Source organism: Pelecanus crispus, chromosome Z (genome assembly GCF_030463565.1).
Source record: "Pelecanus crispus isolate bPelCri1 chromosome Z, bPelCri1.pri, whole genome shotgun sequence".
Lineage (NCBI taxonomy): Eukaryota > Metazoa > Chordata > Aves > Pelecaniformes > Pelecanidae > Pelecanus > Pelecanus crispus.
The window spans coordinates 39512875-39534821 of record NC_134676.1 but is presented as its reverse complement, the minus strand read 5'-3'; positions in this window follow the sequence as shown (position 1 = coordinate 39534821).

Genomic DNA, 21947 nt, shown 5'->3' with positions numbered 1-21947 from the left:
TACATATAAATGCAGGTTAAAGAGCACATTCTGACATATGAACATGTTTTGGAAAATCAGGAATGGATACATTGCTTAGAAAAAACATCAAAAACAAATTTGAATCAAAACCTCCTTTTCCTGTAAATTAACCTCTTCAAAGCTTCAATTATTCTTTGGTTCTTGCCATTCTTCAGTTATTTGTTCTAGTCTGATATCCAGCATTAGAAGCTTGAAGATCTACAGAATTAGACACTGACAATAATATATTTATTTTACAGATTTTTCTTCTCCAGAAATTACTAAATTATTAATATTTCTTAAAAGTTATTTAAAGGGAGAAAAATAATATTTAGGATAAAATATTAAAGGGGACAGAATGTTCTGCAAGAAAAACTCGATGGAAAACAGTGCAATATATATTCAACTCATATATGCTCTGGCTCACAAGGATTTCTTATTAATAAAATATTTTTGTTAATGAAGATCATTTGCAAGCTCTTAATTGAAAAAGATTGCTTTAAAAAGTAATTTATTAAAGTGTTGAAAAATCCTTAAAACTTTTTAAATATTTGAGTTTCATATTTTCATAAAAGTTTTGGGTTCTGTTAAAAATGACTTCCCATTTTAGAAATATATATTAATTACATTCAAAGAAAAATGAACAAAATTACTATTTGCACAAAAAATTAAGATCTTTAAAAGTCAAACAAAGTACTTGATTTACATTTTTGGTCGCTCAGAACTTTCAGGAGTTCAACTTTTCAACTGAACTGGAAAAGTTTTTTTAGGAAAATCCTACAGAGTGGAAATACTGACTCCTGCATATCATACATCTGTCTTTTCACTGTGGGGATGTTCATAATGTTAGATTCACAGCCACTGCCTCTCCATCACGATTGATGCATTGTCTGTAACTGATTCAATTATCTTTGTCAACTCTGACAGTTAGTTTTAACTGAGGGTGGGATTAATCAGATTTTTAAACACAAAATCTTGACTTCTAATACCAGTTTCCTCATTCAGCATTTAGGGTTGTTTTGTATATGATGCAGAACAACACCTGTACAACAAAAAAACATGGGACTTTGTTTTTCTTTTAAACAAATAGGGACAGAACATCTGTAGGGAAAAGCTCTATATGATTTGGTGAGGCAGGTGGATATATTTAATGAGTGTATACATGTACCATACTATTTTTCTTTTATTTTCTCATCCAGAATTTTCTGCTTCCTGAAGCATCAACTGTGCTGACATTAGAAAATTTAACAACAAAACAAAGAACATAACCAAGCCAAATATTAAATCTATATAAATGAGACACGGGTATTAACCTTTATATCTCTCTTCTACTGTTCTATACTAATTTTCCACCTTTTCTTATCCTGTTCTCTGTGTGGTTAGTTGATTAAATAGCATTTAAAAAATATTTTTAAATGGTATATGCAATTTTAAAACAATTACTTAACAGAAGTTTCCCTGATTTCTGTGGTCTATTATGTTAGAACACAATCTGTGAACATCAGAATTACAAATACCACTGTCATTACATCCATTTTAAGCTTTCGCTTTGTTTGTGCATGCAGTCTTTTTGTTTATTGCATTATTATTATTCCCATTATTCACAAACTACTTTAAACAACTTAGAGGAGACAGCAGAGAACCTGCCTTCTTTAATTGCCTGTTTACAACACTTACACACATTTGGTAGTATGTAATTCAAGACTGAGATGGGGTATCAGGGGACAGCAAAAGCTGCTGGGTGGGAATGGAGTATAAAACCTCAGTGTATTTTTGATGCTTACTTTACATCTAACATAGATTAATTCAACTCTACTACTGAAATTTTAGGAATGTCTTTATACTTGTATCACCATGTGTCTCGCCATGCACAGATATGTATACACACACAGACACACACAGAGTTATGTATGTGTATGTGCCTCCACCAGTTACCCTTTTTAATTGTTCTGCTCTGTGTGTGCATCCTTTCATATTCCACTTAAAATTACAGTGGAATTACTATTGTTGTAAAGTGTTATCACAGCTACCAAAATCAATTAATTTTATGGCAGAAATCTGGGCAGAGTGCCACACTTGTTTTAATACATTGCTGCTAATTCTAAATCTCGCATTTGTCCTTTGAAATGTGCTGTCACTAGGAAAGATGATTGTAAGTCCTCATCTCCCTGCTGGTGCATATATGGGTGTTTCAGCTTAAGGAGCAGCATGTAGACAACCCACTTTATTGTCAGCTGAGTCTACCAGCTTTTCATACTTCTGCATTTCTAAGACTGAAAATGGGGCAATTTGTGAAACAAGCATTGCCAGTAAACCACAAAAAATACATCCCTAAATACTTAAGGGCCCAGCTTGAAGTTGCAAAGAAATGAAAGTGTCTTATACAGCTCAATAAAGCATGAGTGTAACTAGGAGTGAGCTGTTTCTTATAGCCAGCACAGACACTGGTCTGGACAGTCTGCGTCTACAAAGACATGCAAACACATGCAGACTGAAATTGTGCAAGGTTCTCATCCCTTTCACCTCTGTTTATACCTAAGATGTACAAGGTGTGCTATAATGTGTAGTGAGCCAAAGCTACTCTCATGCAACTGTATGTATAACTTATTGTGAGTACAGGGAGGTCATGTTATTTTAGGTTGCTCTAGACTGAGCAAGGAGCAAAGGAGAGCAAAGCAGATCCTAAAGCCAAGACTGCCGCTGGCTGCCTTCTTTCCTCTTTGCTAGGTGTCTAACAACTGTTGAAACGCAATTAGGGCTTTACTCCCAGCACCAGTCCAGCCAGCCACATGCCAGGGAGGAAGCGTGGAGCATCCTACCACTTAGAGTCATGCTATCTTTCTAAACCTTGCCCCATATGGGGAGAAAAACTTGACACTTTGGCACCAGCCCTGTTTTAGTCTGTGGGGAGGGCTAAAAATGCTTCTTTGAGCGAGCAAGAGACATCATCACTGGACATAAGAGGAGAGGGAGGGATGAAACTGGACAAAGGATGAGTGGAAGGAGTAGGATAGTGAAAATGTAAGAAAGCTTTTGTGGTGGTAACAAGAAAAAGTGGGAACATAGAGGGGACATTAACAGAAGTCAGGAATATAAAGAAAAAATAATACTTCCTATAATTGTTATTTTTATCCTTGGATTTTTGTGGATTTTCCCACTGTGAATTTATCATAGGAAACTATGTGTGCATATTCAGACATACACTCATATAATTAAGGATATAAATAAATAGATAAATAAATGTGTGTATTAATATATCTGTGTAAGTATCTCTGTGTGAGTATCTGTACATGTCTGCGTCTGTGTGTGTATATATGCATCTCTGTGTGTGCATGTGTATAAAATGTGTGTATACATATTTTTGTTATTTCACTGAGTAAATTGACAATAATATTTGTTCTATTTTGCATGAGGCTGTATACATTCACAAGTCTGACTGGAAAATAATTACTTTTTCTTCATTAGTGTTTTGTTGAGATTTTGACTACCATGTTTTTTAAAAGCAGGCCTATCCTTGCTGCTTCTTTTCTTGCCCTCGGTTTTCTGAGCAATCTGGGTGATCAGTTATTCTGAGTTATGTTACTCAAACTAAGTTTGAAGGGGGAAGGGGATATAAACAGGCTTGCTACTGAGTAGCCCAGGGGCAGCATGGCAACATTGGGGGCGAAATCAATAGCCCAGCTCAAGTGCATCTACACCAATGCACATAGCATGGGCAACAAACAGGAGGAGCTGGAAGCCCTTGTATAGCAGGATAGCTATGAAATAGTTGCCATCACAGAAACATGGTGGGATGACTCTCATGACTGGAGTGCTGCACTGGATGGCTATAAACTCTTCAGAAGGGATAAGCATGCAAGGAGAGGCAGTGGGGTGGCTCTGTATGTTAGGGAGTGTTTTGACCGTATTAGAGCTTGACAGTATGATGACAAGGTTGAGTGCTTATGGGTAAGGATGAGGGGGAAGGCCAACAAGGCAGATGTCCTGTTGGGAGTCTGCTATTGACCACCCAACCAGGATGTTGCATTCTACAAGTGGCTGGCAGAAGTCTCTCCAATGCTAGCCCTTGTTCTCGTGGGGGACCTCAACTGGCCGGACATTTGCTGGAAATACAACACAGCAGAGAGGCAACAGTGTAGGAAGTTCCTAGAGTGTGTGGAGGATAACTTTCTGACGCAGCTGGTAAGCGAGCCTACCAGGGGAGGTGCCTCGCTTGACCTGCCGTTTACAAGCAGAGAAGGACTCATGGGAGATGTCATGGTCGGAGGCCGTCTTGGGCTTAGTGACCACGATATGATAGAGTTCTCAATTCTTGGCAATGTAAAGAGGAGGGGCAGCAAAACTGTTACCATGGACTTCTGGAGGGCAGACTTTGGCCTGTTCAGGACCTTGGTTGGGAAAGTCCCTTGGGAGGCAGTCCTGAAGGGCAAAGGGGTCCAGGAAGGGTGGGCATTCTTCAAGAAGGAAGTCTTAACGGCGCAGGAGCAGGCCGTCCTGTGTGCCGTAAGACCAGCCGGTGGGGAAGACAACTGGCCTGGCTGAACAGGGACCTTTTGCTGGGACTCAGGGAAACAAGGAGAGTTTACCACCTTTGGAAGAAGGGGCGGACAACTCAGGAAGACTACAGGAATCTTGTTAGGTCATGCAGAGAGGAAATTAGAAAAGCAGAAGCCCAGCTAGAACTCAATCTGGCCACTGTTGTAAACAATAATAAAAAATGTTTCTACAAATACATTAACAACAAAAAGAGAGCCAAGGAGAATCTCCATCCTTTATTGGATGCAGGGGGGAACATTGTCACCAAGGATGAGGAAAAGGCTGAGGTACTTAATGCCTTCTTTGCCTCTGTCTTTAATAGCCATACCAGTCATCCCCAGGGTATTCAGGCCCCTGAGCTGGAAGACAGGGACAGGGAGCAGAATGGTGTCCTCATAGTTCAGGAGGAAACAGGTAATGACCTGCTGTGCCACCTGGATGCTCACAAGTCTATGGGGCCAGATGGGATCCACCCGAGAGTACTGAGGGAGCTGGCACAGGAGCTTTCCAAGCCACTTCACATCATCTGTCAGCAGTCCTGGTTAACAGGGAAGGTCCCACATGACTGGAGGCTTGCCAATGTGATGCCCATCTACAAGAAGGGCTGGAAGGATGACCTGGGGAACTACAGGCCTGTCAGCCTGACCTCGGTGCAAGGTAAGATTATGGAGTGGTTCATCCTGAGTATGCTCAACAGGCATGTGCAGGTCAACCAGGGGATCGGGCCCAGCCAGCATGCGTTCATGAAAGGCAGGTCCTGCTTGACCAACCTGATCTCCTTTTATGACCTGGTGACCCGCCTGGTGGATGAAGAAAAGGCTGTGGATGTCATCTACCTGGACTTCAGCAAAGCCTTTGACACCGTATCCCACAACATTCTCCTTGGGAAGCTGGCAGCTCATGGCTTGGATGGGCGTACTCTTTACTGGGTAAAAAACTGGCTGGGTGGCTGAGCCCAGAGAGTAGTGATGAATGGAGTTAAGTCCAGTTGGCAGCCGGTCACGAGCAGTGTTCCCCAGGGCTCAGTTTTGGGACCAGCCTTGTTTAATATCTTTATCAATGATCTGGATGAGGGGATTGAGTGCACCCTCAGTAAGTTTGCAGATGACACCAAGTTGGGTGGGAATGTTGATCTGCTGGAGGGTAGGATGGCCCTGCAGAGGGATCTGGACAGGCTGGACCGATGGGTTGAGGCCAACTGTATGAGGTTTAACAAGGCCAAATGCCGGGTCCTGCAGTTGGGTCACAACAACCCTGTGCAACACTACAGGCTTGGGGAAGAGTGGCTGGAAAGATGCTTGGTAGAAAAGGACCTGGGGATGTTGGTCAACAGTCAGCTGAACATGAGCCAGCAGTGTGCCCAGGTGGCCAAGAAGACCAACAGCATCCTGGCTTGTATCAGAAATAGTGTGGCCAGCAGGCGCAGGGAAGTGATTGTCCCCCTGTACTTGGTGTTGGTGAGGCCGCACCTGGAATACTGTGTCCAGTTTTGGGCCCCTCAATACAAGAAAGACATTGAGGTGCTGGAGCATGTTCAGAGAAGGGCAACAAAGCTGGTGAAGGGTCTGGAGCACAGGCCTGATGAGGAGTGGCTGAGGGAAATGGGGTTGTTTAGTCTGGAGAAGAGAGGCTGAGGGGAGACCTTCTTGCTTTCTACAACTACCTGAAAGGAGGTTGTAGTGAGGTGGGTGTTGGTCTCTTCTCCCAAGTAGTTAGCGATAGGACAAGAGGAAATGGGCTCAAGCTGCGCCAGGAGAGGTTTAGATTGGATATTAGGAGAAATTTCTTCATGGAAAGGGTAGTCAAGCATTGGAACAGGCTGCCCAGAGAGGTGGTGGCGTCCCCATCCCTGGAGGTGTTCAAAAAATGGGTAGGTGTGGCACTTTGGGACATGGTTTAGTGGACATGGTGGTGTTGGGTTGATGGTTGGACTGATGATCTGAGAGATCCTTTCCAACCTTAATGATTCCTAGTTTTTACTTGCATTATAAATAATCCAGCCACCAAGCCAGGAAACATGAAATTGCTACTCTGCCCTTAATTGGTTTAGTGGTGGACTTGGTAATGTTAGGCTAATGGTTGGACTGGATGATCTTAAAGGTCTTTTCCAACCTAAACGATTCTATGATTCTATGATTCAAAATGCTGAATCGTGAGATGGACAAAGATATTGCTACCATCATGGCAGCCAGATGAAGTCCCCAGGGACTAGAAAAAGGGAAACATCACACCCATTTTTAAAGAGGGTAAAAATGACGACGCTGGAAACACTGAGCACTCAGCTTCACCTCTGTGCTCAGTAAGATCACAGAACAGATCCTCCTGCAACATATGTCAAAGCATATGAGAGACTGGGAGGTGGTTAGAGATAGCCAGCATGGCTTCACCATGGGCAAATCATGCCTGATTAATTTAGTGGCCGTCTACATTGGAGTGACTGCATTAGTGGACAACAGAAGGTCTACTGATGTCATCTATGTGGACTTCTGTAAGGTCTTTGATATGGTCCCCCACAACATTTTTACCTCTAAATTGGAGTGATATGGGTTTGATGCGTGAACTGTTGGATGGATAAGGCATTGGCTGGATAGCCATGTGCAAAGAGTTACAGTCAATGTCTCAATATCTCAAAGCGGAAACCAGTAAGGAGTTGTGTCTTACAGAGGTCCATACCAGGACCAATACTATTTCCTATCTTCATCAATGACATAGACAGTAGGATTGAGTGCACCCTCAGCAAGTTTTTGGATGACTTCAAGCTGAGTGATACATCTGATATGCTTGAGGGAAAGGATGCTATCCAGAGGGACCTTGATAGACTTGAGGAGTGGGCCCACCTGACCCTCGTGAAGTTCAACAAAGCAAAGTGCAAGGTCCTGCACCTGAATCAGGGCAATCCCCAATATCAGTATGGGCGATGAATGGATTGAGAGTAGCCCTGCAGAGAAAAGACATGGGGATATTAGTAGGCAAAAAATTAGATATGAGCCAGCAATGTATACTTGCAGCCCAGAAAGCTAACTATATCCTGGGCTGCACAAAAAGAAGTGAGACCCCACCTGGAGTACTGCACCCAGTTCTGGGGTCCCTAGTACAAGAAACACATGGACCTGCTAGGGTGGGTCCAGAGGAGTGCCACAAAAATGATCAGAGAGTTTGAACACCTGTCCCATGAAGAAAGGCTGAGAGTTAGGGTTGTTCAGCCTGGAGAAGAAAAGGACACCCTATTGCTCCGAGGATACCTTATTGCAGCCTTTCAGTACTTAAAGGGGGCTTATAAGAAAGATGGAGAGAGACTTTTTACCAAGGCCTGCAGTGACAGGACAAGGGGCAATGGTTTTAAACAGAAAGAGGGTAGATTTAGAATGGACGTAATGAAGAAATTTTTTTGTGATGAGGGTGCTGAGACACTGAAACAGGTTGCCCAGAGAAGTTGTGGGTGCCCCATCCCTGGAAGTGTTCAAGGTCAGATTGTATAGGGCTTTGAGCAACCTGATCGAGTGGCACGCAGGTTGAACTAGAAGATCTTTAAAGGTGTCTTACAACCCAAACCATTCTATGATTCTATGATTGTTATTGCTGATCTATAAGCCACTGAGAGCAGCGTGTCTGCATGAGCCACACTGACTATCAACAGGGCTAAAGAATAATTTCAGACCTCTGACCCATGTGCCACATAATGTCATCTGGAAGATGCCAAATCCAATTCCTGCACTCACATGTGGGTCACAGATTCATGGAGGAGAGGGAAGGCCACAACACAAATAAATGAACTGATGGTTTGTGACCATAAGGCAAAAAATAACCCCATTGCTCTTACCTGGGCAATTGTCACAACTGTCCAAGTGGAACTAGGAAGAAGTATAACTTCTAGCACATATTTTTCTTCATCCTAGGTCACACACCATAGAGTTTCTTAGGATATTTATTTTTTCTTTTGCTTTACTGACTTCTAAATATATTTTTTTCCATTTCTGCTGCTGTTTTTATTTTCCCAGTTTTGTCTTGTACTTTAGCATAGTGAACTGTTGGCTTACCATGTTATGCCTGTAGCGTCTTCTAAGTTTCAGTATTCAGCTTAAGTGAAGATATTTTGTGATCATTTTGGTTTTCAGGATAGCAAAAACATAAGGAAATTGGTTAGAATTTTCCACAATATAAATATTTATTGAAAGATTTGGGCTTTGCCTTTAGGCTAGATTCACATCATTGAACATTTCATTTCACAATGGTTTTAAACAGGCTTTGACCAAACTTTGAGTTCATCCATGACTGATTCTTAGGGATATTTGCAATGTCTGTTTTCACAGTGATTTTAATAATAATAAAAAATATTTAGATCTCAATGGTCTTGTAATATCTTATACCTGAAGAACTGATGGTGTGGAATGAGTACTCAAATTTCCAAGGAAGAAAATAGAACAATTATTGGGCTTTGCAAAAGAAATGCAGAAGCAAGTCTACATTAGTGTTTCAGTTCAGAGCAAAAGAAATTTTGAAGTGGGTTTTCCAAAAGTCCTCACTTACAATTTCTCAGTTCACATACAGTAGTCTTGGTGCATAGGGACAAGGTGACTTTCAAATATAGCTAAACTGATAGATACACTCTTGAAACACATCTACTAGTTTCCAAACAGTAATGGGCATTTAGCCCATACGACCAAAACATGTTGAGTCTGAAATAAAAAATCCCTGAAACACTTTTAATGTAGATATCAGATCCTTAGCACCAACTCTTTCCCTCTGTAGATCTACTAATGTACTTATGATCTTATCATACCATGATTATATCAATAATTGAAGGCATATCACTCTGTGAACACTGCAGTTATTTCTATTTCTTGCAATGACAGAGCTAATATGTTTCCATAAATATATTCAATATCGCATATAGCTTTGATAATTTTCATCATCAGTTGTAGAAATTATAATGTTGGACTTAGAAACAAAATGGAATATATTTAGAGTTGACGTTTGTGTCTCTAATTCTTTTACTTAATCCATGCCTTTCCAGTGTGAGAACAGAGCCCTTACAGAGTTTGCATCAGTATGCAATGTTGTTATGGAATGTATTCAACAACTGGGAAAGAGATGGCTGGTTTACATTTAAAAACAATAGGAGACAATTGTAGGCCTCATTAGTAGCAACAGCCTACAAATCTCAGCTGGGTCATGGGAGTACAAAATGTGTTCAAAACAGAGAAAGGTCATGTTTCTTGAAAACTATGAGTTTTAAAAATAGATGCATGGATTATAAACAAAATCATCCAAGATTGAGAATTTAAGTACCAGGAGCAATTTTTTTAAAAACTTCAGAAGCATTCTCAAGAGCCATTCTAATTCATTTGTCTTTCTATATAGTGTGTTTGGAAAGGCAGAAATCTGTTCATTTGTGGTAAATGGAGGGAGATAAAAGACACACCAAAGCCCTAGCTGCTGTTTTCCTACTTTGCAAGTGGATGCAGTGCTTGACACAGTAACTGGCAATCAGAGCTATAAATCCCATGTACAAATTGGCACCTTCGCTGTAGTCTTCAAAAAGGTGTTTTAATTCCAGAGAGAGATGTAGTTTAAACAAATAAATCTCTATCATTCTTTCCTGATGCTTCATTTAGAAGTTTCCTCCCTGAAAACACAGGGCTGTGCATATCTGGTTTTAAATCACTAGTTTTACATCATCAAATAGGTAGTTCAAGTAACTAATTTTAACCAGGTAGGAGGAGGCCATACATTAACTGCTAATGGTTAGTGCAAAGATATCTACTGTTTCATGAATAGTCCCTTTAATTTTATTGTCGTACTTATAGGTAAAACAGACTTGTAGGAAGAGAAAAGATTCCAGATTTCTGTTCCACATAAGTGGAATCTGCTTCCTACTATTTACCTACATACTGACAATAAAAGACAGAGAATTTATAGCACCAAACATAATTCATAAATCACTAATAGCTTATAGAAGAAGTGACAATTTTTAAGTCAAACTCCAAGACTTTAAAATTGATCTTAACACAGGCAAAAAATGCTTATAAAATATTGTAACAATATATTTTAGTAAAGCTTGAATGCCTGGACACCCACAGGAAAATTAACGGGACTGATGTTTTCCTCCTATATAAATTAACATTTGTATATTTTGTTCTTCCTGATTGTAAGCCTGAGCCACCCAATTCAATGGGAATTTTTTTTTTTTTTTTTTTTAAATCTATCTCTAAGGACTTCATCCTGCCATTCATGCAGCCAGGGGGCCTTTCATTTTAATGTAAGACCATGATCTGCCTACACTACTGTATTTTCAAGAGTGACTCTTTTGTGATCTGCTATGAATATAATCATGGTCAAAGCTTACCAGTTTACATTTGACTAACTAACTCAGAAAATAGGAAATTTCAAGTGAAAATTCCTTCTGGTATTCTGGTGAAAATCATTCTGGTATTTTCTCAGAGCAAAATGTAACTTCTAAATTATTTCAAGTTTTTAGTCATTCTTGATTTATTTTTCTGTACCATTTCTATATTTGCATGGTAGATGTTCCTTTTTAAGGCTACTTTGGAGAATGGTGAATGCTTTTGAGGGTCGTCTCAGTGGCAATAGGGACAGCTCAGCGCCATACATGGAGAAAGACACAATTGTTTCTTTACCTGGCCACCTGAGCGGTGATAGTTTCCATTTTGAAGGACACAGATTATATACGGCTTAGAAATGACTGCTGTCAGGTATTTTTTTGTTAATTTCTCAGCTCCACAGCCATCACAGGAATCTTTTAGCTGAGAGTGGCAAAGGGTAAAAGGTGTGTAACTGAAGCACACCATTCCAATTAAAATGAATGAGAACTAGGTGACTAAACACCCTAAGTAGCTTTCTACATTTCCAGACCCCTTAGCATTTGCATGTAACACAGACAACATTGATTTTCCTCATTTCTTGTGCAAACATTGCAAACACTATTGTACAGCATCAGGAAAGCCCAAGAGCTGTGAGTGACATGATGCTAAGTAAAACCAAGCTGAATTTATCAACCACACAAAGTATGCAGTGTATGGAAAATAAAATGAAACCTGTAAGTTAAAAACATTAGGGTTTTTTAGCATCCAGCTGTCTTCTCTTTTAGAACCACATTATAAGACAACATTTTGTTTGTTAGTTTGTAAGAAATAGTCTTACCCTTGACTGGGAACTAAGGAGTTACTGTTGCCTTTACCCAAGCTGCTTAGGGCCATTTTTCAATTATTAATAAAGCATTTATTTATTCACAGTCTCCCTTCTATATGTCCTTAACCCAATTCAAATATATGGATGAAAAGATGTACAGAATTTGTACACAAGCAGAGACAGGTGGTGATTTTAAGCTACTTTTGATGTTAAAAACCAATCACTGTAAATTTGATCTAAATTCTGAAGCTTGGTCACTGTTCTAGAGTTCACTCTGGACTGAAGTTCACTGGATTTCACAAATGCTCTGCCTCCATTTTCATAGGACTCTGCTTACAGTTCCTAGTCAAGTCTTCAGAAATCTTTGACCACCACCCGAGACTGTAAAGAGTGACACATTTGATCAATGTACAAGCCTAATGTTTGGCAACACCACTCTTCCCGCCCCGCGCCCCCCCCCCCCCCCCCCCCCCCGATAGATTGCTCCTCTTCCATCAACAAGATCTTCTTCTGAAGATCTATGACCAAGTTATGTATTCAGAAGGCTAACACATTTTGGCTTAGGTAAAGTTGATTAACAGCAAGTCCCACTAAAACAAAACCACTACTTCTACTGCAAAGTAAGTACATAGACCCTTGTTTACTGGTTTTAAAGTGCCAGAAATTTATCTTCATGTTGCCACTCCTGATATAAGACAGATTTGGAATACAGGTACAGCCACCAGTACCTGCTGGCAATAATTGGTCACTGTAAGATACTACTTCCTCGCCTAAATTCTTCCAGTAACTCTTCTCAAGGTGGTACACCCATCTTCTCTGGAGGCACACCTGAAGGGCAAGATGTAAAATAGCCTAACATTTGTTCAGGGACTTCAAAATGTCAGCTTCAAGATTTAATGTGTCATTATGAGGCGTCAATACTAATGTGGGACAGACACCTGATACTTCACCAGCTAAAAATTTAAACCAAAATGGTTACTTTTTCTTGCCTACAAGTTAGTCTTAAGTAAAACAACAAGTTGGCATTAAGATCACTTTTAACTAACAATTGCTTGGCTACTTCAAAACCTCTGTTGGAATCCACCTCTCTTGGGGAAGGAGGCATTAAGCTGTTTCTTTTGCAAAAGCAGTGTTTTCCAAAGGTGCATTTAGGTATAGATATCTTCATCTAAATACTTACTGCAGTTATAACTGTTAAAGATAAGTTACTGTTTTGCCCCTTTTTTCATAACTCCTTCCAAATAATGGCATCAGTAGTCTGACTCTGAAATTTCTGTGCAGAGAATGTCTCTTATGGAAGTAAATGATTCTTTTTGTCTTTTAATAGCACAATCACATGACTTTGACTGATTGATACTCATAACCAGTGTTATAATTGTAGCAAACCAGCAATTGCAGAAATTAGAAAAGTTGTCTTACTGTTTTTCTTAACTACAAAATGCAATGACAGTCTCAGGGTAACCACTGTAAATAAGAACTGGTGATAAATTAAGATTTGAGACAGCTGCATTCTTCCTGTCTCTTCCTGTGATAAAGGTTCTGTATGTACTGGCAGGCAGAAAACATAAATTCATTTTTTCCCTTAGACTACAATGTTGTATGTAAAACTGGAACCAAGATCTCCTGGAGTGCCGACACTATAAGGAGATGAAGAACTAAACTGATGCACTGAACTTTTGATAAGCTGATTTTTTTCATTCCACATGGTTACTGACTTGGCTGCCAGCAAGAAGATGTTCAAAACGCATAGGGAAGGAGTATATCAAAATTATTAGGAGTGGTTCTCAGTGGAAAAGCTGAGATTTGCATCTGGATAGTAACTCCTTGTGCTTGGAAGATGTCGTGTTAAACAATCCACTAAATGTCCCTCTCAACTACTGTAATGCACAATACAAACTAAAAATCTTAACAAAGGAGCATCTTTCAGTATACATAAATTATTTGGCATTAAAAGATCCTCAGAAAAATCTGCAAAATGCTCTCTAAAAATGAAGTGCAGGTAGCCCTTTGTGTAGTTCTGTTTTCTTTGGAATGGTGAGCTAACAAAAGTAAGTATGGACAATAATGGTGCTGTTTCTATAATATCACACATTAACATCAGCATAAACTGTTAGGGCAGGCTTTCAAAAGACTTCATTCTCCATTTTGTTATATAAGCAAACATTCAGATTTTTACAAACACCAACCCTAGCCAACAGAATGAGATGGTGGCACTTTACTCACATGCAATGAATCTGTACTATACGTAGGTAATAGTGGTATAGTACTGCCACACTTGAGACAAAAAGTGAGATTTTTTTACCTCCTATGTGTGAATTCGATCCCAAAGTTTGTAAGTCCTTTTTAAAATGTAATGTTACATTCTGTCCCTTATTTTCCTTTTGGACTATTCTTCCCATCTTATATGTGTGCTTCAGTGAGTTGTGCTTGTTTTTCCAAACTTTTTGGAGACTAGGTGGCCTGATGTGAGCTTCTGGATACTGGCTAGCACTTAACTGTGCCCCCAAGACTTCCGTTTTCCACATCTGGTAGTTCTGTCCCTTGGATCCCATATGTATGTCCCACCTTCATCACATCAGAAAGTACGAAAGTTGGATACAGATGCTACTGCAGAACATAATTCACTGGTGACACCAACCGTGCTGACATACAAGTTTCCTTTGACGGAGCTTAAAGCTCTGTGGTTGAACATCTGAGAAGAGAAGAGGAGAACTGAATTTCCATATTGTACTGTTCTGGCGGTGAAATTGAGCCATTACTGCTCTTCAGTGCATGGTGGGTTCAGCACAGGCTCAGGCTAATGAAGCAAAGTTCCCCATCACTCTACTAGGATTTCACTCTTCCAGCAAGAGGTGTGCATATGGCACCCACACAGAGTGATGTCAAAACCTCATCTGGAACACACTGAAAAAGTGTTGCTGCCTCTGCTCTCCCTGCCCTGTAAAGCACTCTGCTGGAGTTCTTCTATAGGTTACACAGGGTGCTGCGACCCATCCCTACAGCAGAAAGGTTTGTTTTATCCCCTGAAAGATGGGGGTGTGGGTTTGTTCACTGTGCTGGGTTTCTTTTTCTTGAACCTAAGCCTTCTGGAGAGATTTGCAGTCAGTGCCACCAGCACTGTAATGAGCTTGGGTGGCAGGAGGCAATAGTTCTTTGGGACACGGTTTAGTGGGCATGGTGGTGTTGGGTTGATGATTGGAATTATGATGTTAGAGGTCCTTTCCAATCTTAATGATTCCTAGTTTTTACTTTCACTATAAATAATCCAGCCACCAAGCCAGGAAATATGAAATTAATTATTGCTCTACCCTTAATTGGTTTAGTGGTGGACTTGGTAATGTTAGGTTAATGGTTGGTCTGGATGGTCTTAAAGGTCTTTTCCAACCTAAACGATTCTATGATTCTATGATTCTAATATTTGTTCTTTTGCACAAATGTACCTTTTGTATTAATAGCACTTCTCATTTTCTTTGTAAGTGATTCCAAACATCTTAAACCAAGAAAAATATAAAATATTCAGAGGCAAAGAGAAAGAACTGTAGCTCAGGTTCAGTAATAAACCAGATTGGAATGTTAAACTGAATGAGTTAAAAAGTCAAGTTATTATGCCACTATAGAAGTAGACATTGTATTTTTCAGTGCAACACAAGGCAGAAATAAGAAAATACCTAGTTGTTTTTTTTATAAAATCCCAAATGTTTCAAAACTGAAGCTTGCTGATTTTTTGTTTTAATGGAGGAAATTCTCAATGGATACAAAATGATTTATTAAAACCCCAATTCACTGGAAGTATATTCCTTTTGACTGAAGTTTAACAAATCAACTTTTTAATTTCTGGACTTGGTTGCAAAATGAGACATACATCAGCAACCTCTAATTAGAGCACCTGCCCGAATACAGACTAGGAACATGAGTCTGAATCTGAAGTTTTGATCAAGACAGTAAACAAAGTCTGGAAACATGCGTGATATTGTGGCTTGCAAAGCTTAGGATGGGGAAACTGACTGCACTACACAGAAATTTGCGAGAGACATTTCAGAGAGAAATTTCCACCTTCAGAGGTCATTACAGATTTTTTTCCATTGGGGGAAAAGAAAAAATGCCCTCTTTATTTTTATTTAAGGGAAAGCAATGAAAAAGGCACAAGTTAGTCTTCCATGGGATAAAGACACTGCTTTTTCTGTGAAAGGATGCGTCTGAATTCAGCTGGAAATGGAAAATGCCTTACATAATTGGAAGGCTCCTAGAAATTTAGATCTTTGGAATCTGAAAGGATAATTGTAACAGCTGTATAGCTGTGTGCTCCTAGCAAGGAGATAATTCTGAAAAGGGAATGGTACAGTACAGAGTCAAAGTAAAATAAATTAGAAAAAATTAAATTTAATCTGCTGGAAAAAAGAAAGAAAAAATCTAACACTTAGCAAATGCTTACCTAAGTATAGCAATTAAGATGGCAGAATCAAAATTAAACAATTATGTAATTAAAATCTCTGTATGCTATAAATTAAAATCACATCAGGGAAAATTTATACTTATCTTTCACAAACCATACTCTACAGCTGTAAAATGCAAAGTTAGCTATTCAGTCATGAAAGGGAAGACATCTGGGGGCAAGTCTGAACTCAAAGGCAATTGTGATGTGGATAAGAAAAGCTTTCAGAAGGTCATAGAATAATCTGCTTTTATCTCTCTGAAGGTAGTGACAAATTTCTTATTGACATGCAGATTCAGGCCATCTGTTTTGGGGAACTAGTGGTTGGGTTTCTATTCATTTTTGCTGTCAGAATGAAAACTATGTGCATTTCACAGATCCTTCTCTGACTCACCTGTTAGTACATCCAATCTTGTTTCCCTGAAATTAGGGGATGCACTTTGTTTCTTAACTTCAAGAGCAATTTGGAATGCTGAATTAGACATCAGTGGAAAAATAGCTCAGGCTGACTTTCTTCAGTGACCCAAACAACAGAGGTCAGCCATGCTTCTTATATATAATATAAAGACACGCAGACACGTATGAAAACAAGTGAAAAAATCACCCAACTTTTTTGCATGTGGGTACATGTAAAACACACTGCTATAGAAAAATTGCAGCAAGAAATGAATTAATGAATGCTTCAGAGTTGAGAAGCATTTCCAAGTTTTTTTCTCTGGCATGTTCTTTCATTTGCACAGCACCCTCTGTCATGCTTTTGATGGGAACTTCAGCATGTCCCTACTGTTTCTGTAACTGCGTGGCTTCCCTTTGTACATATGCCAGGGTTATAGATATGAATGACTGAAGAATCCTAAGGATCTACTGCAAGAGTTCTGGTTCTCTGTTTTGTTGCTGGGTGGATGAAATTACAGTTACATATCTTGCCTAGACATATCTGAAGTCTCTTTTTTTATTCATTTCATAATGAAGTGGTTTTGAAAGCAAAAATGACTTTGTTCCCGCCAAGACAGAGAAAAACCTTGAGGAATGTTTCATCCTGCTTCTGTTACATTTTTTGTGCTACTTGTAACACAAGTCCTTAATAAGTGCAGTAGTTCATAACCACTGGCTCAGAACCATCTCCAGTGTTTGGGAACGTAAAGGCCAAAGATAGCCTTGCCTACAGTGACTATAAGATCCTGAAAGGAGGCAGCAAGATCAAAAACAAGATCACAGCCCTGGGATTCAGTAGAGCAGAATCCATCCTCTTCATGGATCTACATGAAAGAGTCCCACAACACAAGGCCCTGTAGGGAGGTGTGGTCCAAGAAAGCTGGATGACATTTAAGGATCACCTTCTCCAGGATCAAGAGCAGTCCATCCCAATGAAGAAGCTGTCAGGCAAAAATACCAGGAGGTCCACATGGATGAACTAGTTGATTCTGACAAAACTCAAACACAAGAGTATACAGAAGGTGGAAGCAAGTATGGGAAATCTGAGAGGAATACAGAGACACTGTCCGAGCATGCAGAGATGCAGTTAGGAAAGCCAAAGACACTTGAAGTTGAATCTGGCAAGGGATGTTAAGGGCAACAAGAAAATCCTTTACAAGTGCATAAGTAGCAAAAGGAAGACTAGTGAAAATGTGAGTCGTTTGCTAAATAGCACAGGGGTCCTGCTAATAGAGGACATGGAAAAGACTGAGGTACTGAATGCTTCCTTCAACTCAGTCTTCACTAGCAAGACTGTCCTTCAGGAATTTAAGGTCTTGGAAAACAGGGGAAAGTCTGGAGCAAGTAAGGCTTACTCTTGGTGGAAGAGGATCAAGTCAGGGAATACTTAAGCAAACTGGACATACATAAGTCTATGGGCCCTGATGGGATGCACCCATGGGTGGCAAGGGAGCTCTCTGATGTCATTACAAGGACATTCTTAGTAATCTTTCAATGATGATAGCAACTGGGAGAGGTACCTGAGGACTGGATGAAACAAAATGTCATTTCTGTTATCAAAAAGGGCAAGGAGGACCCAGAGAACTACAGGCTTATCAGCCTCACCTTGATCCCTGGGAAGATGATGAAACAGCTAATCCTGAAAACTATTTCTAGACTCTTGAAGGTTATGGAGATCAGGAATAGTCAGCATGGATTCACAAAAAGGAAGTCATACTTCACCAACCTGATAACCTTCTGCAACAAATTGTTTGGTGGAAGCGGGGAAAGCCGTTGATATTTCCTGCCTTGACTTCAGCAAGGCTTTTGACACCGTCTCCCAGAAGATCCTTGTAGAGAAGCTGTTGAAGTGTGGGCTGGATAAGCAGACAGTGAGTTGATTGAAAACTAGCTGAATGGCCAAGCCAGCGGGTGGTGATCAGTGGTAGAAAGTCTAGTTGCAGGTCAGTAATTAGTGTTGTATCCCAGGGGTCAATAATGATTTGGATAATGGGGCAGAGACCTCAGGAAGTTTGCTGATAACACAATACTGGGAGGAGCAGCTGATATACCAGAGGGTTGCACTGCCAGCCAAGAGAAATCTCAACATGCTGAAGAGGTGGGTTGACAGAAACATCATGCAGTTCATGGGTGTTCTCATGGGCATTAAGCTGGACATGAGCCAAAAATTTTTTGCCCATGTGTCAAAGAAAGCCAATGGTATCCTGAGCTGCATTAGAAGTGTAGCCAGCAGGTCAAAGGAGGTGATCGTTAGCCTCTCCTCAGCACTGGTGAGGTCACACCTGAAGTACTGTGTCCAGTTCTGGGCTCCCCAGTACAACACAGAGGTGGATATAGTAAAGACAGTCCAGTGAAGGGCTATGGAGATGATTAACGGACTTGAGCATCTCTCCTATAAGTAAAGGCTGTGAGAACTGGGACTATTCGGCCTGGAGCAGAGATGGCTCAGGGGGGATCTCATCAATGGATACAAATACCCAAAGGGAGGGTGTAAAGAAGATAGAACCAGGCTCTTGCCAGTGGTGCCCAGTGACCGGACAACAGGTAATGGGCACAAACTGAAACACAGCAGGTTCCCTCTGAATATCAAGAGACACTTTTTCACTGTGAGAGTGACCAAGCATTGGCACAGATTGCTGAGGGAGGTTGTGGAGTCTCCATTCCTGGAGATATTCAAAAGCCATCTGGACTTGTTCCTGGGAAACCAGCTCTAGGTGGCCCTGCTTGAGCAGTGGAGCTGGACCAGATGACTTCCAGATATCCCTTCCAACCTTAGCCATTCCATGGTTCTGTGATAGCTAACAGTGTCCTGTATTGACACTGTCAATATTATGTCAGCACTGTGCAATCCTAAACTGTCTGTGAATCTAGGATAGTTCCAAAAGCTGTCCTGAAATAGACATTATTTTTCAAAACCTTCTGTCTACTTTTAAATTCATAATTTTGTCCTTCATTGGACAGGACAGGTGCATATCTATATCTATATCTATCTATATCTATATCTATATCTATATCTATATCTATATCTATATCTATATCTATATCCGTATCTATATCCGTATCTATATCTATATCATCTATGCAATTTCTGTTCAGGAAGATTTTTTTCCCTTAGCTAGATTGTTAAGACTGTGTATAAAGTGAGTTTTTCTGAGTGAGCTTGAAGGCCTGTAATCCAGCCTTGCTTGCAGAAAGGAAAGCTTCCTTGTATGATCTATCTGACTTCACCACCACAAAAATGTCCACAAAGAAAAGTGTCTAGTCAGAAAAAATGTAACTAGGCTTATAGCCACAAATAACCCATCTCCTGCCATGTTACTTGTCCAAAACTTCTGCTCCAGCACTGAAATGTTGTATACACAAGAGTAATGTGTAATTTCTGAAAAACAAAAGAGGCATTTTTTTCTTTCACCCATAGATATGGGGACTATGGGATGACAGCTGATTACACACAGAAAGGAGAACAGAAGGTAACAGCTACTTTGGACAGCACAGACTTGCTCAGCACCAAATAGCAAATCCATGTGCATGAGTCTGCTGAACTGTGCCCAATGGACACCCACATATGGTACTTTTCATCTACTGCAGTGGACCCATACAGTGAGATTCTGTCCAAGTGGAGGTGGGACTTCCTGATCCTTAGTAATCTTAACTCTCTCTGGATTATATCACTTGGAATCTGTCAGTAAAGCATGTGGAACAGAATTATGCCTACTTACATTATGCTGCATTAAGAATTTGCTTAGTCAAATGGCTTGATTCAGTATGTTGAACATATATCTGTACTATTTTAAAGGAGTTCAATTATATGACCTTTACTTCACTGCTCACTTTCGTATTTTACTTTACTTTAACATTCCAGAAATGCAAACAATGGTGAGTGCTCAGACTTAATAATAAAGAACAGAGAAGTCTCATATCATTTAGTAAAACATGGCACTACTAGGAATCATAGAAATGTACTCTATCCAAAGTTAGCACACCTAAATTTTTACATTTGCGTATGTTTCATGATTTGTCTTTGGCAAGATCTGAGTGTCATTTACATCTTCTTCATTACTTTTCGTGTTAGACACTCACATGACAAACATGACTAACAAGAAAAGCATGTAGGTTGCAGCTGGAATGGGTACCTTCATTTGAGGACATACAAGAAACACTCTGTGGCTTTGCATAGCCAGTCTTTTTCAGCATTTCGCAGTGTAGATCGCTGCTCCCCAGAGGATTGCAAAAATGTTGAAAAGCAGCCTCAAAGTATTAAACAGTAGCCATTAGCAGCGGCAATGTAGTTTCTAAGGAACAAAATTAAACTGTAATAACCAGCTTTAAATATTTTATCCTGGCTGGTAACTGTTAACTAACCCTAATTGCTGGCAGAAACCAGTGTGTTTGTACCTGCAGTCACTGATTCTGGCATGTTTTCATTCCTCCAACACAAGCAGGTAAGTTGTGCCCAAAAGCTGATCTAGCACTGATTTTAATGTTGCATTGCATCACCAGTATGTTTGCAACTTTCCTCTGTTTGAGCTATTGATTGTTATGTACTCAGTATTCATGGATGATTGTGTTCTGTAAGCAAAGTAACTGACTAATACATCATCATTCCCTTTTCTCATGTTTTTGGTCTCATGGAGCCCTTTTTTCTCCTTCCTGCATAACTTTGATTTTTTTCTTTTTTTCATTTCATGTGAATTACACACTTCCATTATCGTTTTAGTCTGCCTCAGTTTCTCTTTCCTATGCACGCTAATGTTAGGCCTGCCTTGTCATATTTTCTTCAGCTGGAAGAATTCATCACAGCCATTTTGACCATACTTCTAATGGTTCTGTTTCATCCTTCTTCGTAACATTTATCTCTGGTTATTTTCTGGTCAGAGGATGTTAACAATTTGCTAAGGACAGCTGTTTATGAATGCTTGGAATTTAGATGGGAACATTTTGATAAATAACCATAAAAGATCTGTAACACTGGAATTCAATATACAATGTTTACTCCAGAGGGTAACACTTCTCTTTCTTCAGACTACATAGGGTTATGAAGACATATCTGGCTTTCTCTTTTCAGACATAAATTTTTGTTTTGCTTAATAACAGTGCTAAAGTATATGAAGTTCTGCTCCTCATCTGTGTCAGTCCAAGATATTGTTTAACAGTTGTTCCTGCCTGACTGTATGTTCTCATGTTTTTAGTTTATGTTGTTGCTTTAGATGATTTCTAATCCCCTAACTATAAATTAGTTTGTTTTGGGGTGCCTTCCTCTAAAGGATATGAGGTTAAGGTCACCTGTAAAGTCTGTGTGGAAGTGTACCACATTCCTTGTAGTTATCCAATTTACCTCAGCCTCATCTAAGTCATTACGTGTAACAGGAGTGTACTTAGGCTAAGACACTCATTT